At 37.0% G+C, this 18,210-nt stretch overlaps 2 non-coding genes and 1 pseudogene across 2 annotated transcripts; all 3 read left to right on the top strand.

Moving 5' to 3' along the window:
- Window positions 1-3,981: 3,981 nt before the first annotated feature.
- On the top strand, window positions 3,982-5,977 carry LOC132797935 (small subunit ribosomal RNA). The gene has a single exon (XR_009633827.1). It is a non-coding gene; the product is annotated as a small subunit ribosomal RNA (ribosomal RNA).
- A 568-nt stretch (window positions 5,978-6,545) lies between these two features.
- LOC132797934 (5.8S ribosomal RNA) lies at window positions 6,546-6,723 on the top strand. The gene has a single exon (XR_009633826.1). It is a non-coding gene; the product is annotated as a 5.8S ribosomal RNA (ribosomal RNA).
- A 352-nt stretch (window positions 6,724-7,075) lies between these two features.
- Window positions 7,076-15,721, top strand: LOC132797937 (large subunit ribosomal RNA; annotated as a pseudogene).
- The last annotated feature ends 2,489 nt before the right edge of the window (window positions 15,722-18,210 follow it).

The following is an 18,210-nucleotide window of genomic DNA, read 5'->3' as shown; positions in this document are numbered from 1 at the left end:
GTTCAACTTTGACAAAAAATTTCAACATATGAAAATTGAAGAAAAAACTTTTTAAATATCATTTTATACAGTTTATTAATATAATGAGATAAGATTTTGAATTTAACTTGAGAAAAAGATTTTTTGGACTTGGTGAATTTTTTATTGAACTGCAGCCATATGATATGAGGTTCTACCGAGAGATGAGTTCAACTTTGACAAAAAATTTCAACATATGAAAATTGAAGAAAAACCTTTTTAATTATCATTTTAAACAGTTTATTAATATAATGAGATAAGATTTTGAATTTAACTTGAGAAAAAGATTTTTTGGACTTGGTGAATTTTTTATTGAACTTCAGCCATATGATATGAGGTTCTACCGAGATATGAGTTCAACATTGAAAAAAATTTCAACATATGAAAATTGAAGAAAAACTTTTAAATATCATTTTATACAGTTTATTAATAAAATGAGATACAATTTTGAATTTAACTTGAGAAAAAATTTTTTGGACTTGGTGAATTTTTTATTGAACTGCAGCCATATGATATGAGGTTCTACCGAGAGATGAGTTCAACTTTGACAAAAAATTTCAACATATGAAAATTGAAGAAAAACTTTTTAAATATCATTTTATACAGTTTATTAATATAATGAGATAAGATTTTGAATTTAACTTGAGAAAATGATTTTTTGGACTTGGTGAATTTTTTATTGAACTTCAGCCATATGATATGAGGTTCTACCGAGATATGAGTTCAACATTGAAAAAAATTTCAACATATGAAAATTGAGGAAAAACTTTTTAAATATCATTTTATACAGTTTATTAATATAATGAGATACGATTTTGAATTTAACTTGAGAAAAAATTTTTTGGACTTGGTGAATTTTTTATTGAACTGCAGCCATATGATATGAGGTTCTACCGAGATATGAGTTCAACTTTGACAAAAAATTTCAACATATGAAAATTGAAGAAAAACTTTTTATATATCATTTTATATAGTTTATTAATAAAATGAGATAAGATTTTGAATTTAACTTGAGAAAAAATTTTTTGGACTTGGTAAATTTTTGGACTTGGTAAATTTTTTATTGAACTTCAGCCATATGATATGAGGTTCTACCGAAATATGAGTTCAACTTTGACAAAAAATTTCAACATATGAAAATTGAAGAAAAAACTTTTTAAATAGCATTTTATACTGTTTATTAATATAATGAGATAAGATTTTTAATTTAACTTGAGAAAAAATTTTTTGGACTTGGTGAATTTTTATTGAACTGCAGCCATATGATATGAGGTTCTACCGAGATATGAGTTCAACTTTGACAAAAAATTTCAACATATGAAAATTGTAGAAAAACTTTTATATATCATTTTATACAGTTTTTAATAAAATGAGATAAGATTTTGAATTTAACTTGAGAAAAAATTTTTTGGACTTGGTGAATTTTTATTGAACTGCAGCCATATGATATAAGGTTCTACCGAGATATGAGTTCAACTTTGACAAAAATTTTAAACAATGTTAAACAATTTACGATTGTACTAGTATTTAATACAAATTATTGATAATAAAATAATGAAGTTTTGCTGTTGTATTATTAAAATAGTGCCACATAAAGATACATTAGGTGGTAGACCTTAGTAAAATGAGCGGGTTGTAGAAAACGTGTCACAAAACCTATATAGGGGTGGTGAGGTCGGGCAGGCATGTCATATGAGAAAAATTTCACAAGTGAAATATATATGACTATGTATATGGAGTGTAATGCCGGCATAAGTCATATATAAATAATATATGAAAATAATCATATAGAAGGCAATATGATTAAAAAAGTTAAAAATAATGAAGTTTTACTGTTGCATTATTAAATTAGTGCAACATAAAGATACATTAGGTGGTATACCTTAGTAAAATGAGCTGGTTGTAGAAAACGTGTCACAAAACCTATATAGGGGTGGTGATGTCGAGCAGGCATGTCATATGAGAAAAATTTCACAAGTGAAATATATATGACTATGTATATGGAGTGAGTCTTGCCGGCATAAGTCATATATAAATAATATATGAAAATAATATATAGAAGGCAATATGATTAAAAAAGTTAAAAATAATGAAGTTTTACTGTTGTATTATTAAATTAGTGCAACAAAAAGATACGTTAGATGGTAATACTAAATAAAATAAGAGCATTGTAGAAAACGTGTCACAAAACCTATATAGGGGTGGTGAGGTCGGGCAGGCATGTCATATGAGAAAAATTTCACAAGTGAAATATATATGACTATTTATATGGAGTGTCATGCCGGCATAAGTCATATATAAATAATATATGAAAATAATCATATAGAAGGCAATATGATTAAAAAAGTTAAAAATAATGAAGTTTTGCTGTTGCATTATTAAATTAGTGCAACATAAAGATACATTAGGTGGTATACCTTAGTAAAATGAGCTGGTTGTAGAAAACGTGTCACAAAACCTATATAGGGGTGGTGATGTCGAGCAGGCATGTCATATGAGAAAAATTTCACAAGTGAAATATATATGACTATGTATATGGAGTGAGTCTTGCCGGCATAAGTCATATATAAATAATATATGAAAATAATCATATAGAAGGCAATATGATTAAAAAAGTTAAAAATAATGAAGTTTTACTGTTGTATTATTAAATTAGTGCAACAAAAAGATACGTTAGATGGTAATACTAAATAAAATAAGAGCATTGTAGAAAACGTGTCACAAAACCTTTATAGGGGTGGTGAGGTCGGGCAGGCATGTCATATGAGAAAAATTTCACAAGTGAAATATATATGACTATTTATATGGAGTGTCATGCCGGCATAAGTCATATATAAATAATATATGAAAATAATCATATAGAAGGCAATATGATTAAAAAGTTAAAAATAATAAAGTTTTACTGTTGCATTATTAAATTAGTGCAACATAAAGATACATTAGGTGGTATACCTTAGTAAAATGAGCTGGTTGTAGAAAACGTGTCACAAAACCTATATAGGGGTGGTGATGTCGAGCAGGCATGTCATATGAGAAAAATTTCACAAGTGAAATGAAATATATGACTATGTATATGGAGTGAGTCTTGCCGGCATAAGTCATATATAAATAATATATGAAAATAATCATATAGAAGGCAATATGATTAAAAAAGTTAAAAATAATGAAGTTTTACTGTTGTATTATTAAATTAGTGCAACAAAAAGATACGTTAGATGGTAATACTAAATAAAATAAGAGCATTGTAGAAAACGTGTCACAAAACCTATACATGGTGGCAGTGTGTGCTCATCACGTATATATGTATTGGATGCATATATTTCAGTTTGCATATTAAGTAATAATTATGTTATTATTAATTAATTATTAGTCTCATCCGATATAAAAATTGATACTATTATATGGTTATATAATTATTACTATTATATAAGCATATAATGTATTAAATGTCTTTTTCAAAAGAAGACGGTGTTTCGTAGCTAAAGAATTAATATTTTGTGAATAATTGAAAAATCCTCTAGGACACTATTGTGGACGGAGGTTTTACTAATATAATATTGTCTACACGTAAATGCAGAATTAGATAAAATTATCAATTTGTCATCAAAATAAAATAATTTTTTATTCAATTAATTGAATTTAAATTATAAATATGCATGTGTGATATAATATATTTAGTAAGTTGAAATAAAATGATATTTTTGAACGATTATATGCATATATATTTTATATATAAGTATATATATTTATATAAACAATTGTGAATTATAACTAGCGAACGTGAATGCTATCTAATTATGGCCACATTCGTATAGTACATGTCAAGTATAACATATATATATATACAATTATTGAATATTATCGTTTGTTATTCAAAAATATTTGTGAGTTGTCATGTATTTTACATATTTGAAGATTTATGTAATTATATTTTAAATATATTTACATAATGAAATGAACATTATTCTGGTTGATCCTGCCAGTAGTTATATGCTTGTCTCAAAGATTAAGCCATGCATGTCTAAGTACACACGAATTAATAGTGAAACCGCAAAAGGCTCATTATATCAGTTATGGTTCCTTAGATCGTTAACAGTTACTTGGATAACTGTGGTAATTCTAGAGCTAATACATGCAATTAAAACACGGACCTTCTGGAACGTGTGCTTTTATTAGGCTAAAACCAAGCGATCGCAAGATCGTTACACTGGTTGAACTCTAGATAACATGCAGATCGTATGGTCTCGTACCGACGACAGATCTTTCAAATGTCTGCCCTATCAACTTTTGATGGTAGTATCTAGGACTACCATGGTTGCAACGGGTAACGGGGAATCAGGGTTCGATTCCGGAGAGGGAGCCTGAGAAACGGCTACCACATCTAAGGAAGGCAGCAGGCGCGTAAATTACCCACTCCCAGCTCGGGGAGGTAGTGACGAAAAATAACAATACAGGACTCATATCCGAGGCCCTGTAATTGGAATGAGTACACTTTAAATCCTTTAACAAGGACCTATTGGAGGGCAAGTCTGGTGCCAGCAGCCGCGGTAATTCCAGCTCCAATAGCGTATATTAAAGTTGTTGCGGTTAAAACGTTCGTAGTTGAACTTGTGCTTCATACGGGTAGTGCAACTTACAATTGTAGTTAGTACTATACCTTTATGTATGTAAGCGTATTACCGGTGGAGTTCTTATATATAATTAGGTACTTGTACTTTTTTTATATGTTCCTCCTATTTAAAAAACCTGCATTAGTGCTCTTCATCGAGTGTTATTGTGGGCCGGTACAATTACTTTGAACAAATTAGAGTGCTTAAAGCAGGCTTCAAATGCCTGAATATTCTGTGCATGGGATAATGAAATAAGACCTCTGTTCTGCTTTCATTGGTTTTCAGATCAAGAGGTAATGATTAATAGAAGCAGTTTGGGGGCATTAGTATTACGACGCGAGAGGTGAAATTCTTGGACCGTCGTAAGACTAACTTAAGCGAAAGCATTTGCCAAAGATGTTTTCATTAATCAAGAACGAAAGTTAGAGGTTCGAAGGCGATCAGATACCGCCCTAGTTCTAACCATAAACGATGCCAGCTAGCAATTGGGTGTAGCTACTTTTATGGCTCTCTCAGTCGCTTCCCGGAAACCAAAGCTTTTGGGCTCCGGGGGAAGTATGGTTGCAAAGCTGAAACTTAAAGGAATTGACGGAAGGGCACCACCAGGAGTGGAGCCTGCGGCTTAATTTGACTCAACACGGGAAAACTTACCAGGTCCGAACATAAGTGTGTAAGACAGATTGATAGCTCTTTCTCGAATCTATGGGTGGTGGTGCATGGCCGTTCTTAGTTCGTGGAGTGATTTGTCTGGTTAATTCCGATAACGAACGAGACTCAAATATATTAAATAGATATCTTCAGGATTATGGTGTTGAAGCTTATATAGCCTTCATTCATGGTGGCAGTAAAATGTTTATTGTGTTTGAATGTGTTTATATAAGTGGAGCCGTACCTGTTGGTTTGTCCCATTATAAGGACACTAGCTTCTTAAATGGACAAATTGCGTCTAGCAATAATGAGATTGAGCAATAACAGGTCTGTGATGCCCTTAGATGTCCTGGGCTGCACGCGCGCTACAATGAAAGTATCAACGTGTATTTCCTAGACCGAGAGGTCCGGGTAAACCGCTGAACCACTTTCATGCTTGGGATTGTGAACTGAAACTGTTCACATGAACTTGGAATTCCCAGTAAGTGTGAGTCATTAACTCGCATTGATTACGTCCCTGCCCTTTGTGCACACCGCCCGTCGCTACTACCGATTGAATTATTTAGTGAGGTCTCCGGACGTGATCACTGTGACGCCTTGTGTGTTGCGGTTGTTTCGCAAAAGTTGACCGAACTTGATTATTTAGAGGAAGTAAAAGTCGTAACAAGGTTTCCGTAGGTGAACCTGCGGAAGGATCATTATTGTTTTAATGCATCTAACCGTTAATAAATTAAATTTGTTTTTCTCTTTTAGGGAATTGCAATATTTAATAAATTATGTAACTAATAAATATAAATATTTTATTCAATCATATGAGATACAATTATGCAACATATAATAATTTAAATTAGCTAAAAACCGTTTGTCATGTATTATTATTATTATATACTGTATTAAGAGTGTTTTATGTGTTTTGGATAAAATAAAAACTGCGTGTATATGTACCATAATATACATGCGTTGCAAAATGTATTGTGCATATTCCAGTGCGCATACATTGGTTCGCAACACCTAAAGAAAAACAATGTTGTACCTGTTTGCAGGTTAACGCTTTACATATGTTGATCATAATAAATAAATTTAGCTAAAATATACTTGTCATATATCTTATTATTATCGATTATGTAAAACTAAGACATTTCGCAACATTTATTTAGGTATAAAAAAAAAAATTTTATTGAAGGAATTGATATATGCCAGTAAAATGGTGTATTTTTAATTTCTTTCAATAAAAATATTCTTGACGTAATGAAATAAAAAAAATTGTATCACTCTAAGCGGTGGATCACTCGGCTCATGGGTCGATGAAGAACGCAGCAAACTGTGCGTCATCGTGTGAACTGCAGGACACATGAACATCGACATTTTGAACGCATATCGCAGTCCATGCTGTTATGTACTTTAATTAATTTTTAGTGCTGCTTGGACTACATATGGTTGAGGGTTGTAAGACTATGCTAAATAAGTTGTTTAAAATTTTTCGGAATTTTAAGCACATTGTATATTATTGGATAATATAAGTGTGAATCTAAAAGTTCTCGCTTAAGATATTCATAATATGAATTAATAAATGAAAATACTAAAACTCTGTTGCATGAGAAATTTGAAGAATTATATGTTCTTTATTCATTTCAAATAATATTGAGGAATGTCTAGCATAAAATATATTATTTTATAAACTAGAATTGCCTCTTATTAACGAATATGGTATAAAGAATAATTTTGTGAATATTATGGACCTTCAAGAAAAAATAGTATATTTCAAAATAGGCAGAGAATTGTCTATAAGTGTAATTAAACAACCTCAACTCATATGGGACTACCCCCTGAATTTAAGCATATTAATTAGGGGAGGAAAAGAAACTAACAAGGATTTTCTTAGTAGCGGCGAGCGAAAAGAAATCAGTTCAGCACTAAGTCACTTTGTCTATATGGCAAATGTGAGATGCAGTGTATGGAACGTCAATATTCTAGTATGAGAAATTAACGATTTAAGTCCTTCTTAAATGAGGCCATTTACCCATAGAGGGTGCCAGGCCCGTATAACGTTAATGATTATTAGATGATGTTTCCAAAGAGTCGTGTTGCTTGATAGTGCAGCACTAAGTGGGTGGTAAACTCCATCTAAAACTAAATATAACCATGAGACCGATAGTAAACAAGTACCGTGAGGGAAAGTTGAAAAGAACTCTGAATAGAGAGTTAAATAGTACGTGAAACTGCTTAGAGGTTAAGCCCGATGAACCTGAATATCCGTTATGGAAAATTCATCATTAGAATTGTAATATTTAATCAATATTATAACGATAGTGTGCATTTTTTCCATATAAGGACATTGTAATCTATTAGCATGTATGGAATTTATCAAACAATTTTGATAAGAGTTTATTTAAATTAGAGTGCTTGCATTTTAACATAAAATAAATTTCAAAAATTTGATAAAGTGCTGATAGATTATATGAGTACAGTGCGTTAATTTTTCGGAATTATATAATGGCATGATTATCATTGATTTTTATGTTTATTATAAGCACTTGTATGATTAACAATGCGAAAGATTCAGGATACCTTCGGGACCCGTCTTGAAACACGGACCAAGGAGTCTAACATATGTGCAAGTTATTGGGATATAAACCTAATAGCGTAATTAACTTGACTATTATTGGGATTAGTTTTTTAACTATTTATAGTTGATTAACGCAATCCCGGGGCGTTCTATATAGTTATGTATAATAATATTTATATTATTTATGCCTCTAACTGGAACGTACCTTGAGCATATATGCTGTGACCCGAAAGATGGTGAACTATACTTGATCAGGTTGAAGTCAGGGGAAACCCTGATGGAAGACCGAAACAGTTCTGACGTGCAAATCGATTGTCAGAATTGAGTATAGGGGCGAAAGACCAATCGAACCATCTAGTAGCTGGTTCCTTCCGAAGTTTCCCTCAGGATAGCTGGTGCATTTAACTGTTGTATAAAATAATCTTATCTGGTAAAGCGAATGATTAGAGGCCTTAGGGTCGAAACGATCTTAACCTATTCTCAAACTTTAAATGGGTAAGAACCTTAACTTTCTTGATATGAAGTTTAAGGTTATGATATAATGTGCCCAGTGGGCCACTTTTGGTAAGCAGAACTGGCGCTGTGGGATGAACCAAACGTAATGTTACGGTGCCCAAATTAACAACTCATTCAGAAACCATGAAAGGCGTTGGTTGCTTAAAACAGCAGGACGGTGATCATGGAAGTCGAAATCCGCTAAGGAGTGTGTAACAACTCACCTGCCGAAGCAACTAGCCCTTAAAATGGATGGCGCTTAAGTTGTATACCTATACATTACCGCTAAAGTAGATGATTTATATTACTTGTAATATAAATTTTGAAACTTTAGTGAGTAGGAAGGTACAATGGTGTGCTTAGAAGTGTTTGGCGTAAGCCTGCATGGAGCCGTCATTGGTACAGATCTTGGTGGTAGTAGCAAATAATCGAATGAGACCTTGGAGGACTGAAGTGGAGAAGGGTTTCGTGTGAACAGTGGTTGATCACGAGTTAGTCGGTCCTAAGTTCAAGGCGAAAGCCGAAAATTTTCAAGTAAAAAAGTAACTAAAATTTATATTTTGTCATAATTAAAAAACTTGAATAATTTTGAACGAAAGGGAATACGGTTCCAATTCCGTAACCTGTTGAGTATCCGTTTGTTATTAAATATGGGCCTCGTGCTCATCCTGGCAACAGGAACGACCATAAAGAAGCCGTCGAGAGATATCGGAAGAGTTTTCTTTTCTGTTTTATAGCCGTACTACCATGGAAGTCTTTCGCAGAGAGATATGGTAGATGGGCTAGAAGAGCATGACATATACTGTTGTGTCGATATTTTCTCCTCGGACCTTGAAAATTTATGGTGGGGACACGCAAACTTCTCAACAGGCCGTACCAATATCCGCAGCTGGTCTCCAAGGTGAAGAGTCTCTAGTCGATAGAATAATGTAGGTAAGGGAAGTCGGCAAATTAGATCCGTAACTTCGGGATAAGGATTGGCTCTGAAGATTGAGATAGTCGGGCTTGATTGGGAAACAATAACATGGTTTATGTGCTCGTTCTGGGTAAATAGAGTTTCTATCATTTATGGTAGTTTCTTGTTCCCCGGATAGTTTAGTTACGTAGCCAATTGTGGAACTTTCTTGCTAAAATTTTTAAGAATACTAGTTGGGCAACCAGCTAGTTCTTTTAAATTATAACGATTATCAATTAACAATCAATTCAGAACTGGCACGGACTTGGGGAATCCGACTGTCTAATTAAAACAAAGCATTGTGATGGCCCTAGCGGGTGTTGACACAATGTGATTTCTGCCCAGTGCTCTGAATGTCAAAGTGAAGAAATTCAAGTAAGCGCGGGTCAACGGCGGGAGTAACTATGACTGAGTTTAGGGCGGCTGAAAAGGCAGCAGAGGCGTTGGTTGCTCCATTGAGCAAGCCAGGGCCAATGATGCGCAAGGGAAGCCCAGTAGAGAAAATGAAGGCGATCAGTAAGGACGTGCTCACGCTCGTTGTTGCTGATTGTGGAATGCAAGGCAAGGCGCTGGTTAGTGTAGTTGACTACCTAGCGGAAATGGAGATGCTGCTGTTTTCGCAGATGGCGGAAAATGAGCGTCTCCGAGGACGGTTGGAGGAGGCTCGCGCTCATGCGAGTAGCGGCCCCTCCAATGGGCCTTCCGAGTGCCAGCGCCGGTTAGCGGGGTGCTCCGCTGCGTGCACCGGTTGCCAAAGGCGGTTCCAAGTCGGCAGCGCCGTCTACCCCGGAGACGCCGAGACCTAAGCCAGTTGAGACATGGTCCCTCGTGGTCCGCAGCAAGACTGCGAAGACCTCAAAGGAAGTGGTTGATCAGGTGGTGAAGGAGGTAGGTCCAACCCTGGGTGTACGTGTGCACGAGGTTCGTCCTCTTCGGGATGGTGGTGCGATTATTCGCACTCCATCCGTTGCAGAGCGGAGAGTGATCGCAGGAAACGCGAAATTTAAAGAGGTGGGGCTGGAAGTGAGTGTGAATGTCAAACTGGGGCCTAAAATTGTGGTGACGGGCGTTCACTCGCAGATTACTCCTGACGAATTCATGAGTGATCTTTTCGAGATGAACCTCAAGGACAGCATGTCTCTTGAGGCCTTCAAGAAAGGCGTCCGTATGGTGAGCAAGCCATGGCCTGTGACTGGTGGGTCAGCGTCGGTCAATGTTGTGTTGGAGGGCGATGGCATGGCCATGCAAACTCTGCTCGATGTTGGCCGCTGCTACATCAAGTGGTTTTCATTCCGCTTGAGGAACTTTGACCCGGTTCTGAGCTGCTTCCGTTGCCTGGGCTTCGACCACAAAGTAGCGGACTGCAGGGCCAAGCACGATGTCTGTCGGCGCTGTGGTCAAGTGGGCCATCGGGTAGCTAAGTGTACCAATGCACTTAGTTGCCGGAATTGTGCTTTTAAAGGGCAGCCTTCGGAGCATCTTATGATGTCTCTGGCTTGCCCGATATATAGTGCGATTGTCGCGAGGGCCAACGCTAGACATTAATATGGCTAGCAAAGTCCTTCAGTTGAACTGCCAGCGGTCATATGCAGTTATGTGCGATGTGGGCGAAATGATGTGTGAGAGAGGCAGTGTAGTGGCCCTGCTGCAGGAGCCGTATGCAACCGATGGTTGCGTACGTGGCTTACCCGCGCGCATGCGCGTGTTCACTGACAGCAGGGCCAAGGCTGCGGTGGTGGTGAATGATGTTGGTATTGAATGCACTCTGATGTGTTCTACCGACTGGGGGGTGTGTGTGTGCCTTAATGGCAATTTTGGCAGGGTGTTAGTTGTGAGTGTGTATTGCGCGTTCGGGGAACCCCTCGAGCCGTATATAGCGTACATGGATGAGGTGCTACTACTGGCGAGTAGCGATCCGATCATCCTTGGTATTGATGCGAATGCGTCGTCCCCCGTGTGGTTCAGTAAGATGCCCAGACACTCGTCTGGGTATCAGAACCACAGGCGGGTGAAACGCTAGCCGAGTGGGCCGTGTCCCAAGATGTTCGGGTCGTTAATCAACCCAGCGTGTGGTATACCTTTGATGGTCCGAACGGGAAAAGTGACATTGACGTCACCCTTGTGAATGAAGCAGCAATGCGTGTGTTTCATTTTGAGTGGAGTGTTTTAGGTGGGGTAGGTATAAGTGATCACAATCCAATTGAGATTGTGTTTGCATATACTCCCACAACGAATGAAAGTGTTGGGGGTAATTCGTGGAGCACTTGTGGTGTGAATTGGGCCCAATATGGGCTGTTTATATGTGAGGCGGCAACGCAAGTTCCGCTTAGCACCTTCAGTGCAATGAGTGTTGACGAGCAGGTCATGTGTGTGAATAGGTGGATGACGGGTGTGAATGATAGCATGCTTCGGAGACACCGCAAGGTGAATCTTAAGCGTGTTAAGTGGTGGACGAGTGAGTTGAGTGCTAAGCGTAGGATACTTCGAACTCTGCGGAAACGTTTCCAAAGAGCGAGAATATCCAATGCCGATAGCGCTGCTCAGCTAAGGCGAGAGTATAGTAGGTGTATGAATGAGTACAAGGAAATGCTTGTACGTGTGAAAGAAGCGGAATGGCGTGATTTTGTAGATCGCAATAAGCATGATCCCTGGGGTCGTGTTTATCAAATAGCGAGAGGGAAAGGCAGGGAGCTTAGTTTAGGCAACTTACATGTCGGAGGCCTTCAGCTAACGGCATGGAAGGATTGTATGAATGCTTTGCTGAATGTGTTCTTCCCGCGAGAGGAGAGACAGGAGGCTCCACTACATGTGGAGCAACCTGTTGAACCGCTCCGAGAAGCTGAATTGGGGCGGCTTTTAAGAGGTTAAAGTCGAGAAAGTCGCCCGGCATGGATGGTTTCACTGGGGAAATGTGTAAATGTGTTTGGAATTCGATTCCAGAGTATATGTATGCATTGTATGAAAGGTGTGTGAATGAGGGATACTTTCCCAGTGAATGGAAATGTGCAAAGATGGTAGTGTTTGAAGTCGCCCGATAAGATCAGGAGTAATCCTCGATCTTATCGGGGCATCAGTCTCCTTCCTGTGCTTGGAAAAGTGCTAGAAAGAGTCATGATAGAAAGGCTGCTTGAGTTAGTTGAAGACCAGATGTCTGATAGACAATATGGCTTCACTAGAGGTAGATGTACGGAGGATGCATGGCATTATGTCAAGGACTCGGTGGGGTCCAGCAACTCCAGGTACGTCTTAGGCATTTTTGTAGATTTTAGGGGTGCGTTTGACCACCTTAGCTGGGCAAGTGTGTTAAGAAAATTGAGCGACTGTGGCTGCCGAGAGATGGCTCTATGGAAGAGCTACTTTTCTGGCAGGCGTGCGACAGCAATAGGAAAATGTGAGAGTGTCACTGTGGATGTGGTTCGTGGTTGTCCGCAAGGATCCATCTGTGGTCCATTTATATGGAACCTAATGATGGACTCCCTATTGCGGCAACTCGAATTGCGCTGCAAGTGTTGTGCGTATGCGGATGATCTGCTCATTTTGATTGAGGGGCAATCGCGCTCCGAGATTGAGGCAGGTGCTAGGGAGTGCTTGCGCATTGTTTGCGATTGGGGCGACAGTGTCGGCGTCGGTTTGGCAGCGGATAAGACGGTGGCAATGTTACTCAAGGGTAAATTGTCTGCCAGTCGGCCTCCAGTTGTCAGACTAAACGACGTTAGCTTAAAGTATGTGACTGAGGTTCGATACCTTGGCATTACTTTCGGTGAGGGATGTGCTTTATGCCGCATCTCACCGGTCTCAGGGCGCGGTTGTTTAGTGTGGTTGGACAGGTGCGTCGCATTTTGCGGAGTGATTGGGGCCTTAGCAGACGAGCTGTGCGTACCATATACAGCGGCCTATTTGTTGCATGTGCAGCATATGGGTCGTCTGTGTGGTATGAGGCAGCAAAGACTGTTGTGGGCAGAAAGAAAGTGCTGGCTTGCCAGCGTGTGATTCTTTTAGGTTGTCTGCCTGTGTGCCGCACTGTTTCTACGGAAGCTTTGCAGGTATTGCTTGGTGCAGCCCCTCTTGACTTGGAAGTCAGGCGTAGAGCCTTGATGTTCAAGATTAAGAGGCGGCTGCCATTGCTGCGGGATGAGTGGTTATTTGATAGGGACGTAAATAGCTTAGCAGTGGATAGCTGTAAGAAGTTATTGAAAGAGTGTGTTCTGTCTGACTGGCAGGTCAGATGGGATGCAAGTGTGAATGGGCGGGTGACTCGCGAATTTATTCGTGATGTCAAGTTCACTGCAGACCGTCCAGACTTCAGATTTAATCTGAGTCTCGGATTCTTGTTGACTGGCCATGGTTCTCTCAATGCATTCTTGCATCCGAGAAGCCTGTGCGATAGTCCGGAATGCCGCTGCGGTTTGGCAGCGGAGACTGCCATGCATGTGTTGTGTGAATGCCCACTGTATAGCGATATACGTGTGATGGATGAGCTAGGGATTAGGCAGACTGGTGGTGGGTTTGACGTAAGTCAATCACTCCACTAGTACTTGTGTAGGTAATTTGAATGAGTTTGCCCGCATTGTATTTGCGAGACGGCGGATGAGCGTTCCTGGAGGCAGGAATGAATGATTGTGTGAATAATGTATGCATGAGGGAATGGGAATGCTAGGTAGGCAGGCGTGAATCGGGATGTATGAATGTGGGGTTGCAATGAATCGGAGCGTATGTATGTTGTTTGTTTATGTTTCCACCTGGGCCACCAACCCGTAACTGTTTGGAGTTAAAATTGGTAGTACCTTTGTGGTACGAAACCTGACCGGAGGTTTTTCTGGTACCACGGGAACCAGGTGCCCGCGGACATATGTCCGTCCTGGTATTTGGTTGCGGCCCTTTCGGGAGTATCGTGGTGGCTGTGGTTTACCATCCAAATGCGGATAGAGTGGAGTGCTCGACGTGGAGTTGCGTAATACAACCGGTTGCCGTGATACCATAGATCGGAAGAGGTTTTAGATGGGCCTCGCTCCTCACACAGGAGGTTGAGCCAACCCAAACAGTTGGCTCTTCAATGTGTACCCGTGAATTGCTCCATGGGGGCGCTGATTCGACGCTTAAATTGAATCGTCTGTGCTGCGCACCGTGAGATAGAGCCAACATGGCAGGTGCTCACGTTAATCTACCAAATTCCATGTCCCTATCTACTATCTAGCGAAACCACAGCCAAGGAACGGGCTTGGAATAATTAGCGGGGAAAGAAGACCCTTTTGAGCTTGACTCTAATCTGGCAGTGTAAGGAGACATAAGAGGTGTAGAATAAGTGGGAGATATTAAATTTCGGTTTAGTATCGACAATGAAATACCACTACTCTTATTGTTTCCTTACTTACTTGATTAAATGGAACGTGTATCATTTCCTAGCCATTATACGGATATATTTATTATATCTTATGGTATTGGGTTTTGATGCAAGCTTCTTGATCAAAGTATCACGAGTTTGTTATATAATCGCAAACAAATTCATTAATGAGAGAGTGCATTTATGTGTTCTTAAATTAAAAATTTGGTATAACTCCAATTACTCAGGTATGATCCAATTCAAGGACATTGCCAGGTAGGGAGTTTGACTGGGGCGGTACATCTCTCAAATAATAACGGAGGTGTCCCAAGGCCAGCTCAGTGCGGACAGAAACCACACATAGAGCAAAAGGGCAAATGCTGACTTGATCTCGGTGTTCAGTACACACAGGGACAGCAAAAGCTCGGCCTATCGATCCTTTTGGTTTAAAGAGTTTTAACAAGAGGTGTCAGAAAAGTTACCATAGGGATAACTGGCTTGTGGCGGCCAAGCGTTCATAGCGACGTCGCTTTTTGATCCTTCGATGTCGGCTCTTCCTATCATTGTGAAGCAAAATTCACCAAGCGTTGGATTGTTCACCCATGCAAGGGAACGTGAGCTGGGTTTAGACCGTCGTGAGACAGGTTAGTTTTACCCTACTAATGACAAAACGTTGTTGCGACAGCATTCCTGCGTAGTACGAGAGGAACCGCAGGTACGGACCAATGGCACAATACTTGTTCGAGCGAACAGTGGTATGACGCTACGTCCGTTGATTATGCCTGAACGCCTCTAAGGTCGTATCCGTGCTGGACTGCAATGATAAATAAGGGGCAATTTGCATTGTATGGCTTCTAAACCATTAAAAGTTTATTATTCATTTAATAGACGACGATGGATGTGATGCCAATGTTACATATAACATAGTAAATTGGGAGGATCTTCGATCACCTGGTGCCGCGCTAGTTATATATTAAAACATTATTTAATACAATGACAAAGCCTTGAATCAATTGTAAACGACTTTTATAACAGGCAAGGTGTTGTAAGTGGTTGAGCAGCTGCCATACTGCGATCCACTGAAGCTTATCCTTTGCTTGACGATTCGATAAAATATATATGTTTAAGGCATATATAAAAAAATATTATATATATATTTATATATATAAATATGCAAAATTGTATGCATAATTATTAATTATGTGTTATACAATTACGCATATAAGAAGAAAATTTATATAATATATAAATATATTATATATATATAAATAAATAATATATCTATGTGTACAAAATATACTTGTGTATTTTATATATGCATTTATTTATTATGCGTTGGTTATATATATTTATTTGGTAGCAAAAGGAACGCCATTATATTAGTGGCGAAAATTAAGAATATGCATAGTATATCTATGTATACAAAATACTTGCGTATTTTATATATGCATTTATTTATAATGCGTTGGTTATATATATTTATTTGGTAGCAAAAGGAACGTCATCATATTAGTGGCGAAAATTAAGAATATGCAAAGGTATAACTATGTGTACAAAATACTTGCGTATTTTAAATATGCATTTATTTAGTATGCGTTAGTTATTTATATTTATTTGGTAGCAAAAGGAACGCCATTATATTAGTGGCGAAAATTAATAATATGCATAGTAAGTATATCTATGTATACAAAATACTTGCATATTTTATATATGCATTTATTTATTATGCGTTGGTTATATATATTTATTTGGTAGCAAAAGGAACGCCATTATATTAGTGGCGAAAATTAAGAATATGCATAGTATATCTATGTGTACAAAATACTTGCGTATTTTATATATGCATTTATTTATAATGCGTTGGTTATATATATTTATTTGGTAGCAAAAGGAACGTCATCATATTAGTGGCGAAAATTAAGAATATGCAAAGGTATAATATGTGAACAAAATACTTGTATATTTTAAATATGCATTTATTTAGTAAGCGTTAGTTATATATATTTATTTGGTAGCCAGAAGGACGCCATAATATTAGTGGCGAAAATTAAAAATATGCATGGTATATCTATGTGTACAAAATACTTGTGTATTTTAAATATACATTTATTTGGTACGCAATTATATGAATTTGGTAGCCAGAAGGACGCCATCATATTAGTGGCGAAAATTAAAAATATGCATGATATAAAAAAATATATATACATTTATGTATGTATCTATATGAACAGAATACTTGCGTATTTTAAGTATGCATTTATTTCATACACAATTATGTGTTTGGTAGCAAAAAGAACGCCATCATATTAGTGGCACAAATTAAGACATGAGATATGAGTTCAACTTTGACAAAAAATTTCAACATATGAAAATTGAAGAAAAAACTTTTTAAATAGCATTTTATACTGTTTATTAATATAATGAGATAAGATTTTGAATTTAACTTGAGAAAAGATTTTTGGACTTGGTGAATTTTTATTGAACTGCAGCCATATGATATGAGGTTCTACCGAGAGATGAGTTCAACTTTGACAAAAAATTTCAACATATGAAAATTGAAGAAAAACTTTTAAATATCATTTTATACAGTTTATTAATAAAATGAGATACAATTTTGAATTTAACTTGAGAAAAAAATTTTTTGGACTTGGTGAATTTTTTATTGAATTGCAGCCATATGATATGAGGTTCTACCGAGAGATGAGTTCAACTTTGACAAAAAATTTCAACATATGAAAATTGAAGAAAAACTTTTAAATATCATTTTATACAGTTTATTAATATAATGAGATAAGATTTTGAATTTAACTTGAGAAAAAGATTTTTTGGACTTGGTGAATTTTTTATTGAACTGCAGCCATATGATATGAGGTTCTACCGAGAGATGAGTTCAACTTTGACAAAAAATTTCAACATATGAAAATTGAAGAAAAACCTTTTAATTATCATTTTAAACAGTTTATTAATATAATGAGATAAGATTTTGAATTTAACTTGAGAAAAGATTTTTGGACTTGGTGAATTTTTATTGAACTTCAGCCATATGATATGAGGTTCTACCGAGATATGAGTTCAACATTGAAAAAATTTCAACATATGAAAATTGAAGAAAAACTTTTTAAATATCATTTTATACAGTTTATTAATAAAATGAGATACAATTTTGAATTTAACTTGAGAAAAAATTTTTGGACTTGGTGAATTTTTATTGAACTGCAGCCATATGATATGAGGTTCTACCGAGAGATGAGTTCAACTTTGACAAAAAATTTCAACATATGAAAATTGAAGAAAAACTTTTAAATATCATTTTATACAGTTTATTAATATAATGAGATAAGATTTTGAATTTAACTTGAGAAAATGATTTTTGGACTTGGTGAATTTTTATTGAACTTCAGCCATATGATATGAGGTTCTACCGAGATATGAGTTCAACATTGAAAAAATTTCAACATATGAAAATTGAGGAAAAACTTTTTAAATATCATTTTATACAGTTTATTAATATAATGAGATACGATTTTGAATTTAACTTGAGAAAAAATTTTTGGACTTGGTGAATTTTTATTGAACTGCAGCCATATGATATGAGGTT

The sequence above is a fragment of the Drosophila nasuta genome, unplaced genomic scaffold (genome assembly GCF_023558535.2).
Source record: "Drosophila nasuta strain 15112-1781.00 unplaced genomic scaffold, ASM2355853v1 ctg360_pilon, whole genome shotgun sequence".
Taxonomy (NCBI): Eukaryota; Metazoa; Arthropoda; class Insecta; order Diptera; family Drosophilidae; genus Drosophila; species Drosophila nasuta.
This window is presented reverse-complemented; position numbering and strand designations above follow the sequence as displayed.